Here is a 24507-nt window from a genome sequence, read left to right on the forward strand (position 1 = left end):
GTTTCAGCCTCCCTTTCTCTCCTACCTATCTCTGTTTCTGTTTTCTCTTATTCTGGCTAGAACTGTCTCTAAAATATAATTTTCTTATTTGCCTCATAATAAGAAAGTAAATCAGTTCTTGTCAGTTGATTAGATGAGATTATATAGTAACTGAAGGGGGAAAAAAACAATACTATGCTAAGATATAACTTGCCCAAGTTCTGAAAATGGAGGAGCCAGGACTCAGACCCTGGCAGTTTGATTCCAACATCACTGCATTTTATTGAATTCAAAGGTCTCTTAGTCTCCTGGATATGTAAAATCTCATACCTGGCTTCAGTAACTATTTTTCTAGTTGAATGCACTCTTTTACCGTGGAATTCACACAAGAGATAGCTTCTACTACTTAGTTCACAGATGTAGCCTATATAAAATTATGCATGTAAATGTGAATTTATTTTTTTAGCATTAACTTTTAAGGGACACATGATTTAGGATATTCCATCTATGGAATTTGTTGAATTAGGCAGGGCTTGGTATTGAAATATTAACATTGCATTGTATTAATATTACACTGATTAATGTAATTAATAACATTGCATTGATACTAATGTAAAATATACTATTGCTGATCATACATGTGGAACTGTTTACTTTAGTCATAAGTCAAAAAAGGATAAACCAAACTTCAGTGTAGATGATATGGTTACATATTAATTAGTTATTACAAAAATCATTGCCTTGTGGGTCTATTAAGATGTGAACTTTAAATAAGGTTAAGCAAAAGGACATGATTGAGTGATTCTGAAATGATTCAATTGATCCTCACTTATGACTTTTACCCAGGACTTTTCTAGTTCCAGTGCCATTTCCGCTCACAATTAGCACATATAAATGGGTATGTCAGCAAAATTTTAAATTGCTATAAGCTATGGATCACTGATTCCCTTGGGAATTGCTGAAATTACAAATGTTAAATCCATGAATGTCAGGGTTCATGAGTAATCTGCATTATAGTACGAACATCATCCAAGCTGGGCAGTAATTATGTGACATGAGAAAATATTAGTAAATTATCTTTGCCAGTAATTAATCAAAATGTGAATACATGCTCTTTATGGATTATTTGTTTAAACTGTTGAACAGTGATTCTTCATTGCCCCCACAAATATAAGTTTCTTATTTATCACTTGCAAATATGTTTTGTTCAGAAAAAAAAAATAGGTTTATTAATTTAATCAAATCTTAAGACTTACACCAGAACAAAATAAAGATATTTTTAGAGACCTCCAAAATGAAGATAGTTTTAGGGCCTGAGGCCCTTCAATGAAGAATATGCCTATTGAAAAATTGACCTTTAAAAAAAAAATAGCACCTAAAATAGGATTATAGCTATTAATTTCTTTATTTCTTATGGCATATTTTGACACAAACTTTATATCTCCACCTTAATCTCAACTTTAAAAATGTGATCATGTTTGAATTTTGTTATGTACATTTCTCTGGCATAAAGTTTCTCTACCCTTTATCATCTTTTAGCATGTACATGTAATTCTGACTCTTTATTTTTGTGTGTGTGGCTAGGAAATATCAGAGTATGTATCAAATATTTCTTTAGAAGCTTGCTTAGCTCATAATGTGGGAAATATTGACATCTGCAGTTCTGTAAACATGTCTCACAGCGTCAATGTACAAAATACAAGACTTCTCAAAGGTCAAAGCAATTCTCATCAGTATCAAAGAATGATAGAGTTGTGTGCGGTAAATGTGAAGATGCTGAATTTAGGTACCGTGTGCTCTACTAGGTAGAGGGCAAGATCTGCTGACCCCAACTCATTTTTCCCCCTGGTCACCTTCTTGTTTCATTTTGGTCTTTTTATATAGATACTCTCCAGTCAAGAAACTTCATTGTTGAAGCCTGTTTCTGCAGCTGTTTTTTAAAATGTGTGTCCAAATTATATGTTTTCTTCTTCTTGGAAATTTTATTGGAGAAAATCTCTGATTTTAATTAAATGTTGTTTCTAGTCTTATTTATAATTTTCTTTTCAAAAGGAGGAATTATAATTATTGTGTCTATGCAAGAGACTTCTTCCTGAATTGCAACTTTTAGATGTTGAAAAATACATTTGGATATATTACGTTTTTCTTGAAGTAAATACTACTTGCATTATGTATCACTCATTTTTACATGTGAAAATCTAATTAAACTGATATCACTATCTCCAAAATAAATGTTAATGATAATGAATCATTCCTTTATTTAGTTCCACAGGAAGCCAGGCTTCATCGAGCAATGTTCTTTTTAAATTTCACGTGCTTGGAATAAAGAGATATGTAGAATCAAGAAAGTTGTGGGAGAATTAAGCCTAAAAGAACTAATCTTAGTATTTTATCTCTTTATTTCACCCCCAGTGGCTTGGTGGGTATCGACTGAAGTATTCCAAAATTCATATATGATCAGTCTGATGGGACTATTTTGACTAAGTTGTCTGGGCAATAAAACAAATCAATTAACCTAAGAGATTGGCAGAATGATTAGCCGGGACATTTTTAGACCTAGCTCCATTATCTCCAGAGGTATTTCTAGGCTTATGTTCATATATTATATAAAATTACTAAAACTATTTTGATTAGAGAGGATTTGGTGCAGTTAAAACCCTACTTTAATGACATAATTTGGGTTTTGAGGATCGTTCTTATGTTTTCTAACTTCTCCAATATATTATTTCTTATGTTTTTCTTCCTTAAGAGAAAACTCTTTTATATTTTCTCCTCTTCCAGAAGCTTGATTTATGCTTTTCCGTTTCTTGGCTTTGTGCCGTTGGCCTTCAAAGTCCTCCTTTATTTCATTTGCCATGTCTTTGGTTACAGATTTTCTGCCTATGCTCTTAGAACCTGTGTGATTGTCATTTAAATCCTTTCCTCAAATTTGCAGTACAGCACAACAAGCAATAAAAGGCTTTGATACATCTATTATTCATAGATAGGAACTAAAAAGATGCCAAGAAAATCTAAAAGCATCACTTCTATGCCAGTGTCTTTATAAAACAGGAAGTCATGAAGGTGGAAAACCAATAATTGGTATTACAGGAATAAAGTGAATTAGTCAACTCAAGAAATCTAGATCTAAATATTTCTATGCAAAGATAGCATTCCTGAAGAGTTTCTATCACACTAGCAAGGCATAATGTTATTTATCCATATATTAGATTGTAAAACATGTTTTAAAAATATTTATTTATTTTTAGTTGAGAGAGAGAGAGAGAGAAGGAGAGAAGGGAAAGTGGAGGAGAAAGAGAGATTCTCAAGCTGACTCCCCACTGACCAGGGAGCTTCATGCAGGGTTTGATGTCACCACCCTGAGATCAAATCTGAGCCAAAACCAAGGGTCGGAAGCTTAACTAACCAACTGCACCACTCAGGCACCCCAGAATGTAAATATTTTTTTTATTATTGATTGTGTGGTTCTACACCAAAATCCCATCTCTATTTCTTATGTAAAAATACCACCTTTTAATTTGGTGTGGGCATGTGGCTACTGAAAATAGAAACTAGGTTACTCAGGCTTCCTTTTAGTTAAAGAAGACCAAGTGTCCATGGAATATAAGAGATTCAAGAGAAATGGTGTGGATAACTTTTGAAAAGTATGCCTAAAGGAAAGACACATGCCTTTCTGTTCCTATCTCTTTGAGTCAGGAAATAGACATATAGACTGGCAATGGACTAGTGTGGACAACAAAGTAGAAGCTGTTGGGGATGATGGGACAAGCTAAAAAATGCTGTGGTCCTGGACAAACATGGGATTGCTAAACTCAGACAAGACTGCTCTGGTTATGTAAGGAGTAAATGGATTTCTGTATTTTTTAAACCAGTGTTCATTTTTAGTTTTCTGTAGCTTTTAGATAAACTTAATTTTGAAGACTATAAGCTGCTACTTTTCACAGTACAAACTGCACTTTTTAAACTCTTTTGCTCTAGAATAGTTTGCATTGGTAATTCCCAACTCTTCACTTTGTGTTTGCATATCTGTGCTCGGAGCTGGTTCACCATAGCAAACACTCACTATATTATATTATATAATGGCTCAGAAAGATACACCTAATTTTCAGGGGTGAACATGAGATAAGTGGGTTTTGCCCCTTTGTTCATTTCTCACACCCTTCCCACCGCCTGCTATAAATCTCCTCCTCCTCCTCCTTTTCTTCTTCTTCTTCTTCTTTTTCTTCTTCTTCTTCTTCTTTCTTCTTCTTCTTCTTCTTCTTCTTCTTCTTCTTCTTCTTCTTCTTCTTCTTCTTCTTCTTCCTTCTTTCTTCTTCTTTCTTCTTCTTCTTTTCTTCTTTCTTTTTTCTGTTCTCCTTATCTAGCATGCCTCCCAGCTGTGCATGACCTAGAACTGGAACCAATTCTAGAAGCCTTTATGTCACTTAACTACACCATCCAATCTGTCACCTGCTATTGTTAGTTCTATCTTTAAAATATTTCTCCTGTCTGTCCCTGAGTCTCCATCCCTATCTGTTGTCCTGTTGCCCCACCTCAGGCTTGTATCATGTCTCCACAGCATCAGTGTCCACTCTGCATGTTGTAGCTCTCCTCTCTCCATCTCACTTGCTGTTCTTATCACCTGGGAGAGATTGGGCATGCATACTGCAAAGGATGCTTTACTACTCAGAATTGCCCAGGGACTGTTCGTCATCCCCAGCAGTGGCCACACATGGTGTTCTCCTGAGCTCTGGGGACCATGAGTGATGCCTGCATGGTCTTTGGTATTGACATCATGGCTGGTGAGGCAGGGCTCTGGCCAGCCTGCCTTTCTCCACATCCATACAATTACACAAGATTAGCCTCATTAGAATTTCTTCTCCAATAGCATGTATGTATGGCCAGGCATCTGTTGAATGGTTTTTTCTTTCACCTTAAAAACATGATTTTCAGTATATTTTATTAGAAAATAAATCATTTCCCTTAGTCTTTCAAAGTTTTTTTTTTTCTGAGTTGTACTTTGAATTTGCTCATGTTTTTATATTTTCTTGTTTTTCATGTACAATCTGCATTCTTTCCTTTGTCCCCAGTCAGTCTTTATAGAAGTATTTAGATCCATTTTACTCTTCTTTGAAAGACCCAACACTTTATTTTAGTAATATTTTCCCTTTTTTGGTATTTTTTTCCTTTTTTTTCTGTTCATTTAAAAACTACAGTTCAGTCTTCTTCTTTCTTAGAGTGTATTTTTTTATCCTAATTTCTTTGCATTAAATGAAGATTGTTTTTCCTTCCTCATTCCCTCCCACCCACCTACTCTCCTTTCACCTTTTTACACTTTAATTATAGCATTCATTCCTATATAGTTTCCTTAGTTATATAACATAAGCTTTAGGGTGAACTATTCTGCTTTTAATTACATTGTGTATGGTTGGAGATTTCAGTTCTATTTTTATTTTGATCTAGGTATTATTTAGGAAAAACATGAATTTCTAAGTATTTTACTTCTAGTTTTATTGGCTATATATCCAAGAATGCCATCTGTAAAAGTGGTATATGTATTTCAACTATCTCTTTACTTTGAAATTTTTGCTTCCTGGTGTTTTTATAATCCTTAATACTCTCTATTTTTTTACTCCATAAATAAATGATTGCATTTTACTAGAAGAGTTTGACCCATCCGGATTTTTAAATTTTAAATTTCTATTTTTTTATTGAAATTCGATTTGCCAACATATAGTATAACACCCAGTGCTCATCCCATCAAGTGCCCTCCTCAGTGCCCATCACCCAGTTAACCTATACCCCCCTCCCCACTGGCTGCCTCCCCTTCCACTACCCTTTGTTCATTTCCCAGAGTTAGGAGTCTCTCATGTTTTGTCACTCTCTCTAATTTTTCTCACTCATTTTCCTTCCTTTCCCTTATAATCCCTTTCACTATTTTTTATATTCCCTATGAGTGAAACCATGTGATGATTGTCCTACTCCGATTGACTTACTTCACTCAGCATTCAGATTTATTTGATAGCTCATTCTTTATTTCTCAATTATTCTATGATTTCTAAGGAATACATTAATGTTGTTTACTTTTACTTTACCTCTACTGTATTCTTCCTTGCTCCTAAAAACTGCTGATGAAATGCCACTACTTCTTTTTACTTGTTTGTTACAAGTTTTTATTTCACTATCTAACTAACATATTGTGTAACATTGGTTTCAGGAGTAGAATTTAGTGATTCATCACATTAAGTGCCCTCCTTAATCCCCATTACCTATTTAACCCATTCTCCTGCTTACTTCCCCTCCAGAACCCTCAGTTGGTTCTCTGTAGTTAAGACTCTCTTCTGGTTGCTTCCTCTCTCTTCTCCTATATTCATCTGTTTTGTTTCTTAAATTCCACATATGAGCAAAATCATATGGTGTTTGTCTTTCTGTAACTTGTTTCACTTAGCATAATAAATTCGAGTCCATCCATGTCATTGGAAATAGCAAGATTTCATTCTTTTGATGGCTGAGTAATATTCCATTGTATATATCTATATATACCACATCTTCTTTCTTCATCAGTAGGTGGGCATTTCAGCTCTTTCCATAATATGGCTATTGTTGATAATGCTGCTATAAACATCGGGGTACATGTTTTCCTTCAAATCTGTATTTTTGTATCTTTTAGGTAAATATCTAGTAGGGCAATTGCTGCATCATAGGGTAGTTCTATTTTTAACTTTTTGAGGAATCTCTATACTATTTTAAATGCTGGGATAGATGTTTAGCACTGCAAGATTATTTCTTTATATTTAGAAGGGAAAGAATATGTTTTTCCTCTTTCTCCTCCACCTCACTTTCTCTTTTTATTTCTGTCTCTCCCTCCATCCTTCCATCTCTTTCCCTCCAACTCTTCTGTCTTATTTGGGTGCTGTAATAAATGTAACATATACAGCACTTCTTACCTATTTTACCAGTCAACCTTCTTGGTCACAAGTAACAGAAATGATTGGAAAGATATATGGTATCTAAAAGAATCAGTAGGAATGAGGGAGCCTCTGTGTAGATAATGAGCTTGAGCCAGAATGGGCTTTGCAGATAAGAAACAACTGGTCAGGATGCTACTGTTGCTGCCTCCATTATAGGACACTCATTTTCACTTGTTTCTATTACAGGAACACACTGCTGAACTCTTGACGTTTTTGTTGCCACCACGATTAACATCTGGCTGTGCATTGCTTCCTCAAGGTAAGACTCATAAGTGGCACATCCTAGTTCATGTTTCCATATTCTCCACTCCAGAGTAGAGAAGTCATCTGCCTTCTTGACTTCCTGACTGCCATCAACCATACACAGTGGTGGAATTTCACAAATTAGGAAGGTTGTTTGTATGCTAAGTAAACACATAGCATGTTTCTGTTTCTTTTAAACTCTTTGTCCTGTGTGTATACGTAAATAAGTTTAAGAACATGCACATATATGTTTGCCCTGTTCTTTTACTTCAAAAAAGGGAAAATCTCCCATCTAACATAATGGGACTTTTCTTTATATGTGCTGTGTGCAAAATGTGCTGAAACCATTCCTAATGGGAGCTACTCAAATTATCAGGATTTTCTGTGGACATCTCCAAGTTTAGAATCTCTGGTTGATGTCCATTTATTTTCTGGCTCAAGTTTGTTCCATTATTAATATTTTTCAATCTATGTGTTAATCTGTAAAGTTAATTAATTAACATTCCCCCTACATACTACAAGTTGATAAGAAAAGAAGAAAGAAAATAATAATCAATTGCATGTAATATGTGCATGGTTTTATACCTTTTTAGAGGGGGTGTTCTGTTGTTTACCACAACCAAGTTTGCAGGGTCTGGAATCATTGGGAAGAAATTTATTTTTGATGAAAGAATCATTTGGTTTAAGTAATGAGATGTGATGAACTCTCAATTTATAAATTCAGGTGTTCAATTTATGGGGGAAATAGTACCATATATAGGTCATGGGTTCAGAGTATGTATCGCATATTGTCAGTAGTTGGCATTGTAAGAAATTTTCATCAGTGTGTAAACTTTTCTATTTTTGTCTAAAGATACTATCGATGAAAAAAGTAATGCCATGTGGGATACCACAGCATTTAGTAAATGGAGAGATGATGTTGTATACAGACACATAATGAGTAAGAGTAGCAAATTCAAATCCTAAGTAAGTCTATATTCCAGTGAGGGGAAGGAATTAATCCTTTTGTGTTGAAAGGGATCAAATGCAATCCATATGCTACCAAAGTAGCTAGCTGGTGCCTAAGATATAGTAGTCCATAGTATGTTACGGCACTGGCAAAATAGGCTCACCAGCAATAGTTGCAGAGAGTCTAACTTGGTCAGAAGGGTTCATGTTACCGAGCTGATGCACAGCCTCCATTTCTCTTAACATAGGCCCTCTGTTCTGGAGTCTATTGAGTAAATGCTAATGTGAGCTGAGGAGGAGGCTGCCTGAAACAGGGGAGTATGTCATGTTTCTACCTTATTAAGAGGCATCTTCATCAGGGGCTTTCAATAAATATTCATGTGGGAACTAGTTCATAACTGGAAACCAACTCAGCATTATTTGTTCACCCTAAAAAAGCATTATAAAATTTATTAAAAATTATATAGTTAGCCATTAGATATACAAGGAGCAGATGTAATACTCTGCTCTTAGGGGGAAAAGATGCAAGAGCATATAAAAAAGAAATTATTTAATTAAATATTTAGTAAAAATCTATTATAAACAAAAGCAGAATGAAATTAATATCATTGCGTCCAAAATAGGTCTCTATTAAATTGAGACCTATTATTGAATCTAAAATATAACCAAGCGATATGTAGTCTACTTCAGTTAAACTTATTCCATAAAGGGATTGACTTATATTAAGAGCTTTTGGAGGGCACCTGGCTGGCTCAATGGGATAAGCATCTGCCTTCGGTTCAGGTCATGATCCCGGGGTCCTGGGACTGAGCCCCGCGTCGGGCTCCTTGCTTAGTGGGGAATCAGCTTCTCCCTCCAGCCCTCTCTCCTGCTTGTGATATCTCTCTCTCTTATGCTTTCTCTCTCAAATAAATAAATAAAATCTTTTAAAAAATAAACTTTTGGTAATTCAACAAGCTAATAAGTTAAATAGAAAAAAAATGTGTCTTCCTGCCCTAAATGTTGAAGACTCACTTCATATAGTTTTACATCCTTATCCAATAGTAATAACAGGTCTCTTAACCAAATAGAAATTATATAGGTAAATATATATATATATATATATATATGAAGATATATATATCTATATTTATATCTATATATAATTCTTACCATAATAAAACTGTGCACTCAACAAAAGCTACAGTCAAGTTAGTTGTGCAACACAAGAGGCATTCATTCCCACTATCATCAATAATCACCTAGGAAGATTTCTACTACTTTGATTAGTTAACTTTGTTCCTGAAGTACTAGCCAATGAAGTAAGAAGGAAAAAAAAATGAGAGGCTTTAAACTTTATATGAAACAGAAAATACTATTAATAGCAGATTAAACAATTCGATACCTTGAAACTCTAAAATTTGCAATTGAAATTTAAAAAAAAGATCCATGAAGTTGTGGCTTTTGAACTAAAGTAAACAAAAATGTTTTCCTACCTATGAGTTATTATTATCCAAAGTATACAATAGGAGAAATAAGCGTGTTTCCAACAACAACCACAAAAGTAAAACACCTAGATGTAAGCTGAATAAGGCATTAACCAAATGTATATGAATGTAATGATGACGCTTTACTGAAGGACAGTAAAATAACTTGAACTCATCAAAATAAGAGCTTTATTCTTTCTTGGGATAACAGCATATTTTTAATTTATCAATTAATCTTGAGACCCAGTGTGAAGGTAACAATAGAATTCTAAAGCTCATATGCAAAAAAATGTTCATATGAAAAAATAAACATGTATAATAATATAAAAGGAGAAGGATGATGGATCTACTTTCTCCAAATGTTGAAATGTGTTATTGTAAAAAGTAGAAAAAATATATGCTGGTCTCTGTTCCTAATTCCTGGCATAGAGCTCCTAAAACCCTTGTAGTTTCCTTTTTTTTTTTTTTTTCCTTGTAGTTTCCTAAGTGAAAAGAATATTAAGATCATCTTTTGTTATAATATTTGGTCTTTGACCCCAGCTCCTGGTACAGGACTCCTGAATCCCTTGGAATTTCCTGGGTGATAGGACCATCTTTTGCTCTAATGAGGCGACTCCTAAATAGCCCCTGAATGGGGCTGGTCATCAGAAAAAACAAGCCATGATTAAGAGCTTGGAACCTCCATCCCATCTTCCAGGAAGAGGAAAGAGGCTGGAAATGGAGTTAATGATCCATGATGCCTATGTGATGACACCTCCATAAAAATCCCAAAAGTATAGAATTTGGAGAGCTTCAGGGTTGCTGAAACACCAGGAGGATGGGGTACCTGGTGAAGGTATAGAAGATCTGCATACCCCATCTCTTCTATCTGGATGTCCATCTGTGTCCTTTATCATATACTTTTATAATAGACTGGTAAATATAAGTAAGTATTTTCCTGAGTTCATGTACCATTCTACACATTATTAAAACCAAGGAGAGGGGTCCTGGAAACCCCAACTTAGAGTTGGTCAGAAGTAAGATGATCTGTCCAGCTAAAAAGATAGGCTGGTTTCCAGGGCTGTTCTCTAGACAAGAGGAAGGTACGTGTATTTGAGGAAAAATCAGATTCAAATTTGTAGATACATAATATAGGCAGCAACACAGAGAATGAATTGGAGAGGGAAGTGGCTGGAAGTTGACCATCTGTGACCTGCAGTTGACATCTGAAGTGGAAAAGAGGAAATCTGCTCAGAATCTGTCAGAATTGAGTTAAATTTGGGGGCATATAGCTGATGGCATGGAGGATTGCTTGGTGTGTGAAAACCTCACATGTTTGTTGACCAGAATTGTCAACAGTGAAGTATCGTGTGTGAGTAAAGGAAAAATTCAGGAATGTGTTTTGACTACACAGTTACCATATTTAATACAGTTCTGTCATACAGTGTCATTTGGATAAGGTGGGAAGTAGATGAAATTTGAAGCCTTATGGGTGTCTGGGAGGAAGGGCAATACAAGCAGGGAAAAACAACAACAACAACAAAAAAAAACAAATGTAAAGGCCTAAGCCCCAAGGCAAGACTGTGCTTGGCCTATTTGAGAAGCAGCAAATATGACCTTGAACTTGAATGAGAAAGGGAACATGATGAGATGTGGTGAGAATGGGAGTTGGGGTGGCTGGGTGGGTTGTAGGTCATATGGGCCTAAAAAGTCATAAAAAGAAAATGTTGGCTTATACTCTCACTGAGATGGGAAGTCTTTGGAGGTCCTTGAACAAAGGAGTGAAAGAGTTTGACTGACATTTTAATGGTTTCACTCTGGCCGCTGTGTGGAGAATGAATGAAGGTGGACAGGGACAGAGGGATGGAGGTTTCGACCATGTTGAAAACCTGTGAAAGTCCAGGCAAGAGATAATGCCTTGAATAAGAATTATAGCAGCAGAGACAGACACATAGTCTAATTCTGGATATATTTTGAAGGTAGAGTCAGTTGGACATGCTGATGAATTTAATGTGGAGTAAGAAAAGTAAGGCAAGGATGGCTCTAAGGATTTTGACTTGAAAAACTAGATGGATGGAATTGCTACTTACCTAGATGATGAAGCGGAGTGAGATTAGAAAATGGGTCATTGATCGACAAGAAACGGTATGGAGTTTATTATTATTAGAAATGGGAATATTTTGGCCCATGGTGGTATCCTCTGAAATTCAGAAAAATAAAACAAGATGAATTAGTAGCACTGAATGTTTATCTATAACAGCAGTGTTTTGTAAGACTCAAACTTGGGGAAAATGGGATACATTTGATAAAATCCACAGGCAAAATTTTATGTGCTCTCTTTCACTGTCTTTGTGCTTTATTCAATTTTTAATATTATCATATCATATATAAAGGATTTTTCCCATGTAAAAGCACTCCTCATTTATCTAACAAGTTATTTAATATTTTCCTTTCCTATTAATAAGATCCCAACAATTTAAATGTGATGGAAAAAATTTAAATGCAATCCTAAAAATAGTTGAGTAGGACACAATAGTCTTAAACTGTTTAGGATTTAAAAAGAAAAAACAAAAAAGATGTCCCTTAGTCTAAGAATTTGAGAGTGAGAGAACTAGAATAGACAGTGCAGTAGGTTTGCTCATAGCATTGAGGGACCACTAGGGGCAAGTGATCATAATCTAGAAGCAGCATCACTGTGGCGTTTTTCTCTAACCATGCTCAGATACTCAGGTGCGGCCACGTACTGGGGGAGAGCTGTCTTTAACCCATGGTTCTCATTTAAGTGAGTACAAAGAAACAAACAAACAAAAAAAAAAAAGAAATTGAGTCGAAGATGTTTTTCAAGGAGTGATTAGAATGCTTCATCAAGGAATAGAAGATTCCAAAAAGAAAGTAGTATACAAGGAAGAAGAATTACAAAGAAAGGACGGGTTGATATCAATAGATTGTTAGCTGGGTATAATCAAATGATTGTTACAGTCAAGATATTAGAGAAAATAAATTCATAAACTAGGAGGTCACAGAGTGGGATCATTAATTTAAATTCATAAAAAAAAAATCAGTGTGGTAATTATAGTGCATGACCATGGATTATGAGTGGCTAAGGTGAACTGGAGATCAAGGTCATTGAAAGAGAGAAGGTCAAGGAACTGCTAGACAAGTATGTTAGAAGGCTCACATTTACGTGTATATTGTATATGTATACATTATTTATTTTGAAATTGCCAGGAGCTGTGTGTTGATTTTGTACTACTGAATAACAAATGAACACAAATTTGGTGACTGAAATCAACACCTGTTTTTTTTTTTTGTTTTTTTTTTTTTTTAATCTAATAGTTTTATAAGTCAGAAGTTTGGAATGGTATGGCTGAACTTTCTGTTCAGGGCTCATGAAACCTAAATCAAGGTGCTGGCTGGCCTAGGCTTTGATCTGGTGGCTCTAAGGAAGAATCTACCTCTAAAAACATTCAGCTTATTAAGTTGCTTGCAGCTGTAGGACTGAAGTCCCTGTTTCCTTGTGGGCTTTGATCACGGCTTCCTTTGGCCCTTGGAGAATCCTCGTACATAGACTCCTTCATCTTCAAAGGTCTTGAATGCTTCCCATGCTCCAGTTTCTCTGGCTTTCTCTTTTGCCTTCCTCTTCTGGTTCTTTTTTTTTTTTTTTTTTAAGACTATTTTTTTAGAGAAGTTTTACGTTCCCAACAAAATTGAGAGGAGGTGAGAGATTTTTGATACACTAGCCTGGCCTCCCCCATTGTCAGCATCACTTATCAGAAATGATGTATCTGTTACCGAGGACAAGCCTATACCGATACATCATGATCATCCTGAGTCCATAATTTAGGTAAGGTTTACTATTGGTAGCGTATATTTTAAGGATTTGGATAAATGTATCATAACATGTATTCATCACGATATCCTACAGAGTATTTTCACTGCCCTAAAAATCCTCTGTGCTTCTGCTACTTATCCATGCCTCTTTTCCCGAACTCTTGCCAATCACTATCTTTCCAGTGTTTCCATAGTTTTGCCTTTTCCAGAATGTCACAGAATTAGAATCATAGAGTATTCAGCCTTTTCAGATTGGCTTCTTTCACTTAGCAATATGCATTTAAATTTGTTCCATGTCTTTTCATTGCTCGATAGCTCATTTTTTTTTAGCACTGAAAATATTCCATTGTTTGGATGTACTATAGTTTATTTATCCATTCACCTACTGAGAGACATCTTGGTTGCTTCCAAATGTTGATGATTCTGAATAAAGTTGGTGTAAACATCCATGTGCACATTTTTGGGTGGACGTGTATTTTCAATTCCTGTGAGTAAAGACTAAGGAGCACAATTGCTAGATCATATGGTAAGAGTATGTGTAGTTTCATAAGAAGCTGCCAAGCTGTCTTTCAATGTGGCTGTACCACACTGCATTCCCACTAGCAATGAATGAGAGTTCCTATTGCTCCACATCTTTGTTGGTATTTTGTATTGTAGTATTTTGAATTTTGGCCATTCTCATAGGTGTCTAGTGGTACTTTGCTGCTTTAACTTGCCTTTCCCTGATGAGACACGATGTGGAGCATCTGTTCACATGCTTATTTGCCATCTGTGTATTCTTTGGTCTGTTAAGGTCCTTGGCCTATTTTTTTTTAATTGAGTTGCTTGATTTCTTACTGTTGAGTTTTAACAGTTCTCTATATGTTTTTAATGACAGTCTTTTGTCAGATGTGTCTTTTGCAAACATTTTCTCCCAGTGTGTGGCTTTTCTCCTAACTATCTCAGTATTGTCTTTTGCAGAGCAGAAGTTTTTAATTTTAATGAAGTCTAGCTGATCAATATTTCTTTCATGGATGATGTCTTTGAAGCTTTATCTAAAAAGGCATCGCTATATCCAGAGTCATCTAGGTTTTCTCCTATGTTATCTTCTTGGAGTTTTATCCATCTGTGCAATTTTCACAGATGTATGCACACACATGTTCATTATAGCTTTGTGATATAGCAATATCTGAACACATCCTGAATGATCATCAAAAAGGGGTGAAGCCGTATAGTGGAACTGCTCAATGAGTTAGGGCTCTAGGATATGCTGCCAAGTAAATTAAGAAGTTGTAAGCACAAAGACAACAGAAAAGTGTTAAATTTGCATCCATATGTGTAAGAAGTTATGTGTGCATTTAAACAATGCATTTGTGTGAGTTTTAAAAAATCAAAGGAAGATTCATTAAGACGTACAAAAATGATAAGAGAAAGAAACCAGGAGACTTAAAACCTATCATATGAGGTTTCTTTTCCCTGGTTTTAGAATGTTGTTTCATCTACAGTTGCAGCTGGTAACTGAAGGTACAACTCTGAAGATGGTTCAGAATTGGAAAAAGCTACAGACAATCTATGATTTTCATAGCGTAGTATTTTTACTAATTCAACCTAAGCCTTTGTTTTATGAGGAGTTAGCATTGACTCCTAGTTCCTATAAAATTGAGGTTTAGAAATAGTAAAATGCAAAAAAAAAAGTAAAAAAAAAAGAAATAGTAAAATGCTGTTGTGATTCTACTAATAAATTAGCTGCATATTTATAATGGAAACTAATGATACTGTAGAAATGATTCTGATCCTGGAGAAAACCTGCATTGGACTGCAAATGAATTTGCAGTATTTCAACAGCATGAGTATACGAATGTTTTCCTATTTTTTTTTTTTAACATTCATTTGATGCTCATTAAGCATAAGATACTCAGCTCTCAGTAAGGGCTACATTTGTCTATCATTCATTCATCTTTCTAATATTCTTAATTCGCTCATCACTTATTTACTGTCTCCAATATTTAGGGAATATATCTAGGTTTTTAGATTGAGTTTTCATAAGGAAAAGTCTGTGCTGTAATAGAGCTGATATTTCAGTTGTGAGGAGGGGAGACAAATCAGTAAACCAAACCAAAACAAAACAAAACAAAAAAAGGAAAGAGAAATAACAAAATAATTTGAAACAGGCAGTAGTACTTAAAAGAAGGCAGAAGGGGTCAATTTGAATGATAGACACTGGTGGGAGTAGAGGTGAGGTCAGGAAGTGGGTTGTAAGGTCTTATAGTTTATGATAGGTAAAGAGAAAATATAAGATTCCAGAGCACTGAGTAGGTGTTTTTTTTGTTTTTTTTTTTTAATATTGACTTCTCTCTTTTCAACATCTCTTTTTTTTCTTTTTTTTTCTTCTTTTTTTTTTTTTTTAGGGGGAGGTGGGTGGTTTTATTCTTATAAATGCAAAATTGCAGGACACCTGGGTGGCTCACTCCCTTAAGTATCTGTCTTCAACTCCATCTGACCATGATCCTGGAGTCCTGGGATCAAGCCAAGAGTGGACTCCCTGCTCAGTGGAGTGTCTGCTCCTTCCTCTCCCTCTACTCCTCCTCCCACTCATGCTCTCTCTCATTCTCTCAAATAAATAAATAAATAAAATCTTTGAAAAAAATAGATGCAAGATTTCCATCATCACAGAGAATTTGATAAAGGGATTCTGAAGTTTATTTCAAGGCTGTATCTGTTCCAAGTTAAAGCAAATAGTAGATTTAGTCAAGTCAAAGAAGACAGTAATTTATTTATTTATTTATTTTTAATTTTTTTATAAATTTATTTTTTTTGGTGTTCAATTTGCCAACATATAGAATAACACCCAGGCTCATCCCATCAAGTGCCCCCCCTCAGTGCCCATCACCCAGTCACCGCCACCCCCCGCCCACCTCCCTTTCTACCACCTAGTTTGTTTCCCGGAGTTAGGAGTCTCTCATATTCTGTCTCCCTTTCTGATATTTCCCACTCATATTTTTCTCCTTTCCCCTTTTTTTTTTAAACTATTCTTTTTTTTTTTTTAATTTATTTATGATAGTCACAGAGAGAGAGAGAGGCAGAGACATAGGCAGAGGGAGAAGCAGGCTCCATGCACCGGGAGCCCGACGTGGGATTCGATCCCGGGTCTCCAGGATTGGGCCCTGGGCCAAAGGCAGGCGCCAAACCTCTGCGCCACCCAGGGATCCCTCCTTTCCCCTTTATTCCCTTTCACTAATTTTTTATATTCCCCAAATGAAATAGACCATATAATGTTTGTCCTTCTCTGATTGACTTATTTCACTCAGCATAATACCCTCCAGTTCCATCCACATCAAAGCAAATGGTGGGTAGTTGTCGTTTCTAATGGCTGAATAATATTCCATTGTATACATAGAAGACAATAATTTAATGCAAGACAAACTCTTATTTTCACCCATCTATTGTCTTAATCATTCATATAAAAAAACCCTTTCAGTAGTGGTTCCCACTGCCTTTAAGTAGATACAAACTAATACAATATTTATAATATATGAAAGAAAGCTTGAGTGAATGACTTGAAATTTAAAAAAAAGGCAAAACAAAACAAAACAAAACAAAACCAAAAACAAAAACAAAAAAACAAGCCTGCAGTCAAAAAAGACAAAAATCAGTGAAAATCTAACATCACTGGGCTAGACTGAAAAGACACTTCAAGTGTCTCTTACAATTGGTGTTTATTTATTTATTAGAGTAAGAAAACTAGAGAGAGTTTGGTTGGTTACTGGCATTCCTGCAATAGCTTAAGGAGTCATGCTGCTGCCCCTCTGTTCCATTATCATATGAGTCAGCATTTTATTTCTTGTCAAGGTGGCTGCTACATCTCCAGGCATAAGGGGAAAAGTCAGTGCCAGAGCTGCTGTTGTTACTTAGCAGGAAAGTAAAACCTTTCCTAGAAATCTCTTGGCAGGCTTCTGCCTTCATCTCATTGCCTAGAACTGAATCCCATGGGAACCCCAGCAGCAAGGAGTGCTGAAGAAGCAAAAAATAGGACAATGAATGTCTTAAAACAATCTTAATACAACTCCTGGAGCTTGATACATTGATGCTCCCAGCAAAATAAAGATATATGGGTGACAATGGATATTAGGTAGCCAGCTACGAGTAATATACCACACATGCTGCTTAAATTATAATTCCTTGAGAACAACAAACTATTTTATCCAATGCATTTAAAAAAGAAAAAAGAAAAGATGTTCTCTGGAGAAAGTTTTAGCTATTTACCATTTTCCCAATGTTCTCTCTCTCTTTTTTTTGAACTGGGCTTTTCTAATTATTGACTATAAGTAAATGATTATCAAAATTAACTAGGATGATAATAATAGTCAACACTTATAATTACCCTGGGTTTTATGTGCTTTACATATAATAATTAATTTAATCCTCACAACAGCTTTGGGTAGAAAGTACTATTATCATCCCCATTTTATAGGAAATTTGAGATGTGAAGATGTTAAGTAACTTGCCCAGCTAGAAATGACTGTGCCAGGATTGACACTCAGGCACTTAGTGTCAGAGATGACCAATACTAAAGTGGAATCGTGAGAAATAACAGTGGGTGGCACCTCCTTGCTGAGAGACTACCAGCAAGCAAGCGTACTGGAGCCTCAGTTCTACAGCACGAGACACTGAATTCTGTCCACAACTACAGAGGCTTATAAAAGAATGCTTAGCTACAGTATGGGACTGAGTTTTTTGTTTTTTGTTTTTTGTTTTTTTTTTTTGACATGTCAGTTGTAGCCTTTTGCAGCCCTTAGCAGGAACCTAGATAACCTGTATCTGGAAATCAGGACCCCTCCCCCCATATTTCTGTTATCTATATGAAGTACAGATATATGAAGCAATACTTATGTGTTGTTTCAAGCCACTAATTTGTGGTGATTTTTTATACTGCAGAAAAAAAAAAAAATCAATACAATATTCAAGCTCCAATGTTTGTATGTTGTATCTTAAATGAGCTACTCATTCATTTTGAGTCTTTTTTCATACATTCACTCATAGTAAATAATAATATTAATAACCATAGCTAACATTAACGAAATACTTGGTTTCATTCCAAAAAACTAGTCAATGTTTTTAAACACATTTATTTAATCCTCATAGCTCTCCTGATGGTAGACACTGTAATGATCCTCATCTTACAGATGAGAAAATTGAGAAAGTAAAACATGAGGCAGAGTAACTTCTATAAATTAGGCAGCTCAGAAGTAGCAGATCCAGGACTTCAATCCAGGTATAGGAACCATAGGGTCTAAATTCATGACTATGATGCTCTACTGCTTGGCCTCTACAAGTGGAGTTTGGGGCATTATTGTTTCCTTCCTTGGAACACAGTCTTCAATAGGAAGTATCAGGTGGGCCCCAAATACATTTTTTTAATAAAGAATATAACTTACAGTATATCAAGAGAACAGATGAGGAAAGTTAGATTTTCTTATAACCAGCATGAGAATCTTCAACTGTGAATTGTGTAGCCATAGATAAAGATATCAGTATGATTTCTTTTAAGGTGTACAGCCTAAGCATATATAATTTTTCTTTGCTGTCAATCATACTTCAATAAAGCTGGAAAAATAAATAAATACTTTAAAAAGGAAGAGAAGGGCAGCCCGGGTGGCTCAGCGGTTTAGCGCCACCTTCAGTCCAGGGCCTGATCCTGGAGACCAGGGATGGAGTCCCACGTTGGGCTCCCTGCATGGAGCCTGCTTCTCCCTCTGCTGTGTCTCTGCCTCTCTCTCTCTCTCTCTCTCTCTGTGTGTGTGTGTCCTTCACGAACAAATAAAATCTTAGAAAAAAAATAAAATAAATAAAAAGGAAGAGAAGGTATCAGCATGAGAGCAGCTGATAGGTCCATTATTATTTGGGCATTTAAATGAATTTTTAAGAAACTTAAAAAATGTGCACATTCCAATATATGTTTCTTTTCTTTATGATGTTGTCTAAAATCGCCTTATCACAGTGTACACTTTTAAAAATGGATGATTGGGGGTAGAATTGTTACAGTAGTGTTACCATATATCCTGCTTCACTTCAGTTGACTGGAGTCTACATCTCTTCAGATTCTTCCTTTGTCTTTCCAAATTGAAGAGGAATTGTTTTGTGCCGCACATGAAGTTTCTGCAATATTTCTCATTCCACATAAAATGTATCCAGAAGTGATATTTTGATGTCTTTGTAACTTTCATATTTATCTTTTCTTTATGATCTAAGTTAATATCTTTAGAAATGGATCTTGAAAGGAAGAAAACTAATAGGTATTAGAAATCAATTAGCCAAGCACTTCATATGGCACTTCATATAATCCTCTCACATACTTAGTGAGTTCATTTTTATGGCTCATATTCTAAGAATATGGAAAATCTAAGAAAAGGGAAGATTAAATAATTGCCTATCACATAACCCATTGATGGCCATTTGGGGATTTGAACTCAGGGGTCTCCTTCAAACTGTGCTCTTTTTCCTGTAAGCATACCTCCTCTTAGGAGCAGTGTTATCGATCTGCTTCCCTCTTTTATTATTGGCAGTAGTCATCTGCCAAATAAATTTCAAAGTACCGTTGAAAAAAAATGTTGTTTGGAATACAAATACATGTCTGCACTGATTGCAACACAGAGTACAACTCCCATACAAGCAGGTTTTAATGACACCATCTGCTTTGCTGTTGGAACTCCTCATAGGTGGGTTTGAAATCACTGCCCTATGTTGTAATAAAGATAAATTTCCCACTACAAAACTTCATCCACTTGAAAAATGTGTAGCAAGTGATTTACATTCAGAATTGAAATGTATTTGCAAAAGTTGAGCTTACTGTTGCCCTCATCAGCCATTGTGTATCTGAAAATTCTTTAAAATTTGAGAAATTTACTTCAGTGTATTTTATGAAATTTTCTCTGTTTCTAGTTATACATAATGCCTTTAAGAAGTCTTGATATCTTTAGCTACTGAATTTTCTGAATATTGAACTTCTTTTATGTAAAGAGACAAAATGGCTAGTTCCTGTATGGTAGAGTGCTATTTTTTTAATTATTTTATTTTTTTAATTTTTATTTATTTATGATAGTCACAGAGAGAGAGAGAGAGAGAGAGGCAGAGACACAGGCAGAGGGAGAAGCAGGCTCCATGCACCGGGAGCCCGATGTGGGATTCAATCCTGGGTCTCCAGGATCGCACCCTGGGCCAAAGGCAGGTGCCAAACCGCTGCGCCACCCAGGGATCCCTGGTAGAGTGCTATTAAAATTAATTAGTTTCTGGTAAAGAGTGTATAATTAGTAAATTATATGATAATTGAATAAACTTTTTCAAGATCAGTAAATGCACTCTCTTTGACCAGGAATTTAAAAGACTAATTTGAATAGTGCAAATGAAAGACTACTCAGAAAAAAAGAATAGTGTTTATTATATCTGTGACAATATTATAATACTTAATATTTTCAAGTTCTTTTTTTTTTTTTTGCTTTTTTCTTCTTTAAAATTACTTATATAACTTGAAATCTTTGTATATTATTTCTTTTTTCTAAATGATAACTTAGTAGTTTTAACTTGGAAAATTGAAATTTGGAGTTCTTAATCTGCCCAAACTGTTATCACTTTTTCTGAAATGATTCATAATTCCTAAATAATAAAATATGATTTCCATTATTAAAAAGATGAGCAAATGCATCAAAATGAAAATAATATAGTATAAAATATATCAAAAAAATATATCAAAAATTATAATCTAGTACCACCATTGAAGACTCATTAATTCTGTGGCCCCTGGAATGGAGAAAAGTAAACAGTTTCCCAAAACTGAGCGACAGAGATTGCAGACAAATTAAGAAATCTACCTTGAACTGGCCTACCTCTGAATAGATCCACTAAGTTTAATCTCATTCTGTTTGATGATTCAGAAATAAATGAAGTCTATGAGGTAGAGGCAGGAGTTGGGGCAAAGTCAGAGAAAAGAAGGCCTGAGAAGAGGAAAGTCCCTGTGGAAGGCATACATCCAGCATGAATTTACAGAGGGGTGAAAACAGGATTCAAGCAAGAGGGGGCCATCTCACGAAGGTTATAGCAGGGTTTCTCAAAGTGTGCCATGAAAATTAAAAAAAAAGAAAGAGTACATAAAATGATGAAACAGATGGAATGAACTATATAAAATATATGTGGCTAGAAAGATAAATGTCTGGACCCAGGGATAAATACATACTCCAGAGAAGGACTCTCAAAGTACCTGTAATAGTATGGTTATGTAAAGCTCTAGGAATTTAGGTCTGAGGGCCACCAAGGAGGTAGAAAAGGATAATTAAGGACTCTATTTAAAGAATGTATTTCATAAACTCCTAATGTCTCTTATTTATACCTGCCCACAATGCAATGAATATCTCTTTAAAAAAATTCATTTTACTTTATATGTGTTGGTTACTAAAGTATATAAATGTCATTATGGGAAGTGTGAGATGCCTCCATATCACAGATCTCAACCATGCAGATGTATGTTGACAACAAATTAGAGATGCTTTAGCAACTTTTCTTTTACCCTATTTAGCTTTAGCATTTTGTCTCCATTGACATTTTCTTGTTAGTTGATCATTTTCTCCACAAGTAAGAGAAAACATTCTTTTCTGAAGATTTTATTGCTACTAATTCAAAGTGATGCAGCATGAGAAACATATTTTTCGTTTACAAAAATGCACTTGACCTTGAAGTATGGAAAGGAATGCTCTGCACTAGTAAATAAACTGATTCATTCTGTCATTGAAGATATGAAGAAGTGATACATAGAACATCAAGCTGTCATTTCTACTCTTTTTGTTGTCCTTTTGTTTTAAGTAGGGACATTTTGAAAAACATCTTAAACAGTAATCTTTGAGACATTTTCTTGATAACTATCAAAGACAAACCTGTATTCAAGTTCTTGAGAACAGTAAAGGACAGCACAAAGCCAAATTAAAAAGCAAACCATTGTCATATTATCATATTAAAGTTGGAGATATTTTTATAAAGCCAGTCTAATTCTATGACTATTTTTTTTAAATTAGTGTTTAATGGGGCACCTGGGTGGCTCCATCGGTTAAGCAGCTCAGGTCATGATCCCAGGGTCCGGGAATGGAGCCCTGCAGTAGGCTCCCTGCTCATTGGAGAGTCTGCTGCTGCTTCTCCCTCTGCTTCTGCCCCTGCTCCTGCTCTCTCTCTCGCTCATTCTCTCTCGCACATGTGCTCTCTCTCTCTTGCACGTGTGCTCTCTGATAAATAAAATCTTAAAAAAATTAAAAAAAGGTGTTTTATTTAATTCTACCAACATTGGGTATATGATTTTATTATTATTAGTCTTTTTTACTCTAAGTAAAAAATGCTCTCAAGACATTAAACTTTATATTTGCTATCAAATACCTTAATATAAATGGAAGAATGGACCATCTCCATATGCTGAATAGCCTCCAGGTTGATATAAGTTTCAGAAATGTTAACAGTCTTTTTGCAGTTAATATGGCCAGCACTCTGATTTATTTTTTTTAAAACACAAATGTTTCTCTTAAAATGAAAAACCTATAAAGCCTTTTGTCTTGAAAATTGTCCTCTGTTGATAATTAACATGAGGAATAGGAAACTAAAAAAATTTTTGAAGGAAATAATATTGTTCAAAGGATAAAGTGTAAGTTGAATCTCAGCAAACAGCAATCCTAGCATTCTTACAAGATCAAAGCTATCATCTGAATGTGAAATGAAATAGTAATAAAACAATAAGCATGTATGCTCCCATATAAGAAAGAATTCAAGTAATTTTGGGGAGGCTATAAAGACCTTAAAAAGACCAATTTTGTATCAACTAGCTGCTCTTATATTATAAACAATCTTGGCTATAGCAATGTTTAAGTTGACTTGGTTACAAATGAAATACTGAAAAAAATTGATCAATAATATTAAAGGTAACATAATTAGTAAATGTAGACTTCAGTGAGTTGGAAGACTGATCTGTTATGAAACAAGCTTTCTGATTCATATCTGTCATGTCATTCATATCTTTATCTGTCAATAAAGCTTGACACTTTAAATGTCAGTAGTCTCTTCAATTTTCAGATATCAGTAGGACTTCTAGTAAGAAACTAGGAAAGTAGGAAAGATTATTTGAGTCATAAGGAAGATGCTTCTAACTTAGAGCTTTGCCCTCCATTTTGATCCTGGAACTCAGAGAGTCTCTAAATAGTTGTTCTTCTAACCAAAATAAGGACATCACCTAAGGGGTTACTGCAAAAAGTACTTGGAGTTGTTAGATATGTTCTACATTTCATCCTATTGTGCAGTAGCAACAGGAAAAGAAACATGGTAGAAAGATTAACAACAATGATTAAACTAGCACAAACAGTTAAAGAAAACAATATTTATGTTCTACTGACTCATTTGAATAGATGTAGAAAAAGAAACTAATCAAATTAATACTGGAATATATCAAATGTATGTATAATCTTTCACTTTTCTCTTAAGATGGGTTATATGTCACAATAAAAGTATAAAAATACATATATCTGCCCTCTCCAGGCCCCAATCCCAAGGATCTGTAATTTGTTATACTTTTAAAAAGTATTAAGGGTAGGCTGTTAAATGTGCTTTATCTTGGAAAGAATCATCAATTTTTATTTTATAGATATAGTTCATTAAACATAATAAAACTATGATGATAGATGAAATTCGACTATTTCAGTTTTTCAAGTTGGTAGTTAATTTCTCTTCCCAATTTAAAATGCCTTGCATTTCTTCTTCAATATTTGTTTTTGCTAATACATTTGATCAAATATGTGTCCTCAACTGTTGGCTAGCATTCTCCAATGTAAGCTGCCATCATAAATGAAAGTCTTCGTGGGAAACAGGGATACCAATGTCTATAGCCAGGATTTATGTTTGCTTGCTATTTAGGTTGGCAGTTAAAGACTTCAGAAGGGTTATTGCTGAATATTTATTTTTAAATACAGTATTTTTTATTACAAAATACACTTAATAGGCAGGGTATGTTTTAAGACTCTGCAAAAGCCCAGAAATGATGTAGAAAATAAAGTCATTGTAGCTAGATATAAGGCTCAGCAAGAACACAATGTGTGTAACATTAGAGTATATGC

General features: G+C 35.0%; 1 long non-coding RNA gene across 1 annotated transcript in view; it reads left to right on the forward strand.

Annotated features, from left to right (window-relative positions):
- Positions 1-24507, forward strand: part of LOC140622440 (uncharacterized) — a 513789-nt gene that overhangs the window by 164820 nt on the left and 324462 nt on the right. Inside the window, exon 3 of the long non-coding RNA XR_012022200.1 lies at positions 7116-7188. This is a non-coding gene — a long non-coding RNA (uncharacterized lncRNA). The remainder of the gene's footprint in view (positions 1-7115; positions 7189-24507) is intronic.

Source organism: Canis lupus, chromosome 31, assembly GCF_048164855.1.
Source record: "Canis lupus baileyi chromosome 31, mCanLup2.hap1, whole genome shotgun sequence".
Classification (NCBI taxonomy): domain Eukaryota; kingdom Metazoa; phylum Chordata; class Mammalia; order Carnivora; family Canidae; genus Canis; species Canis lupus.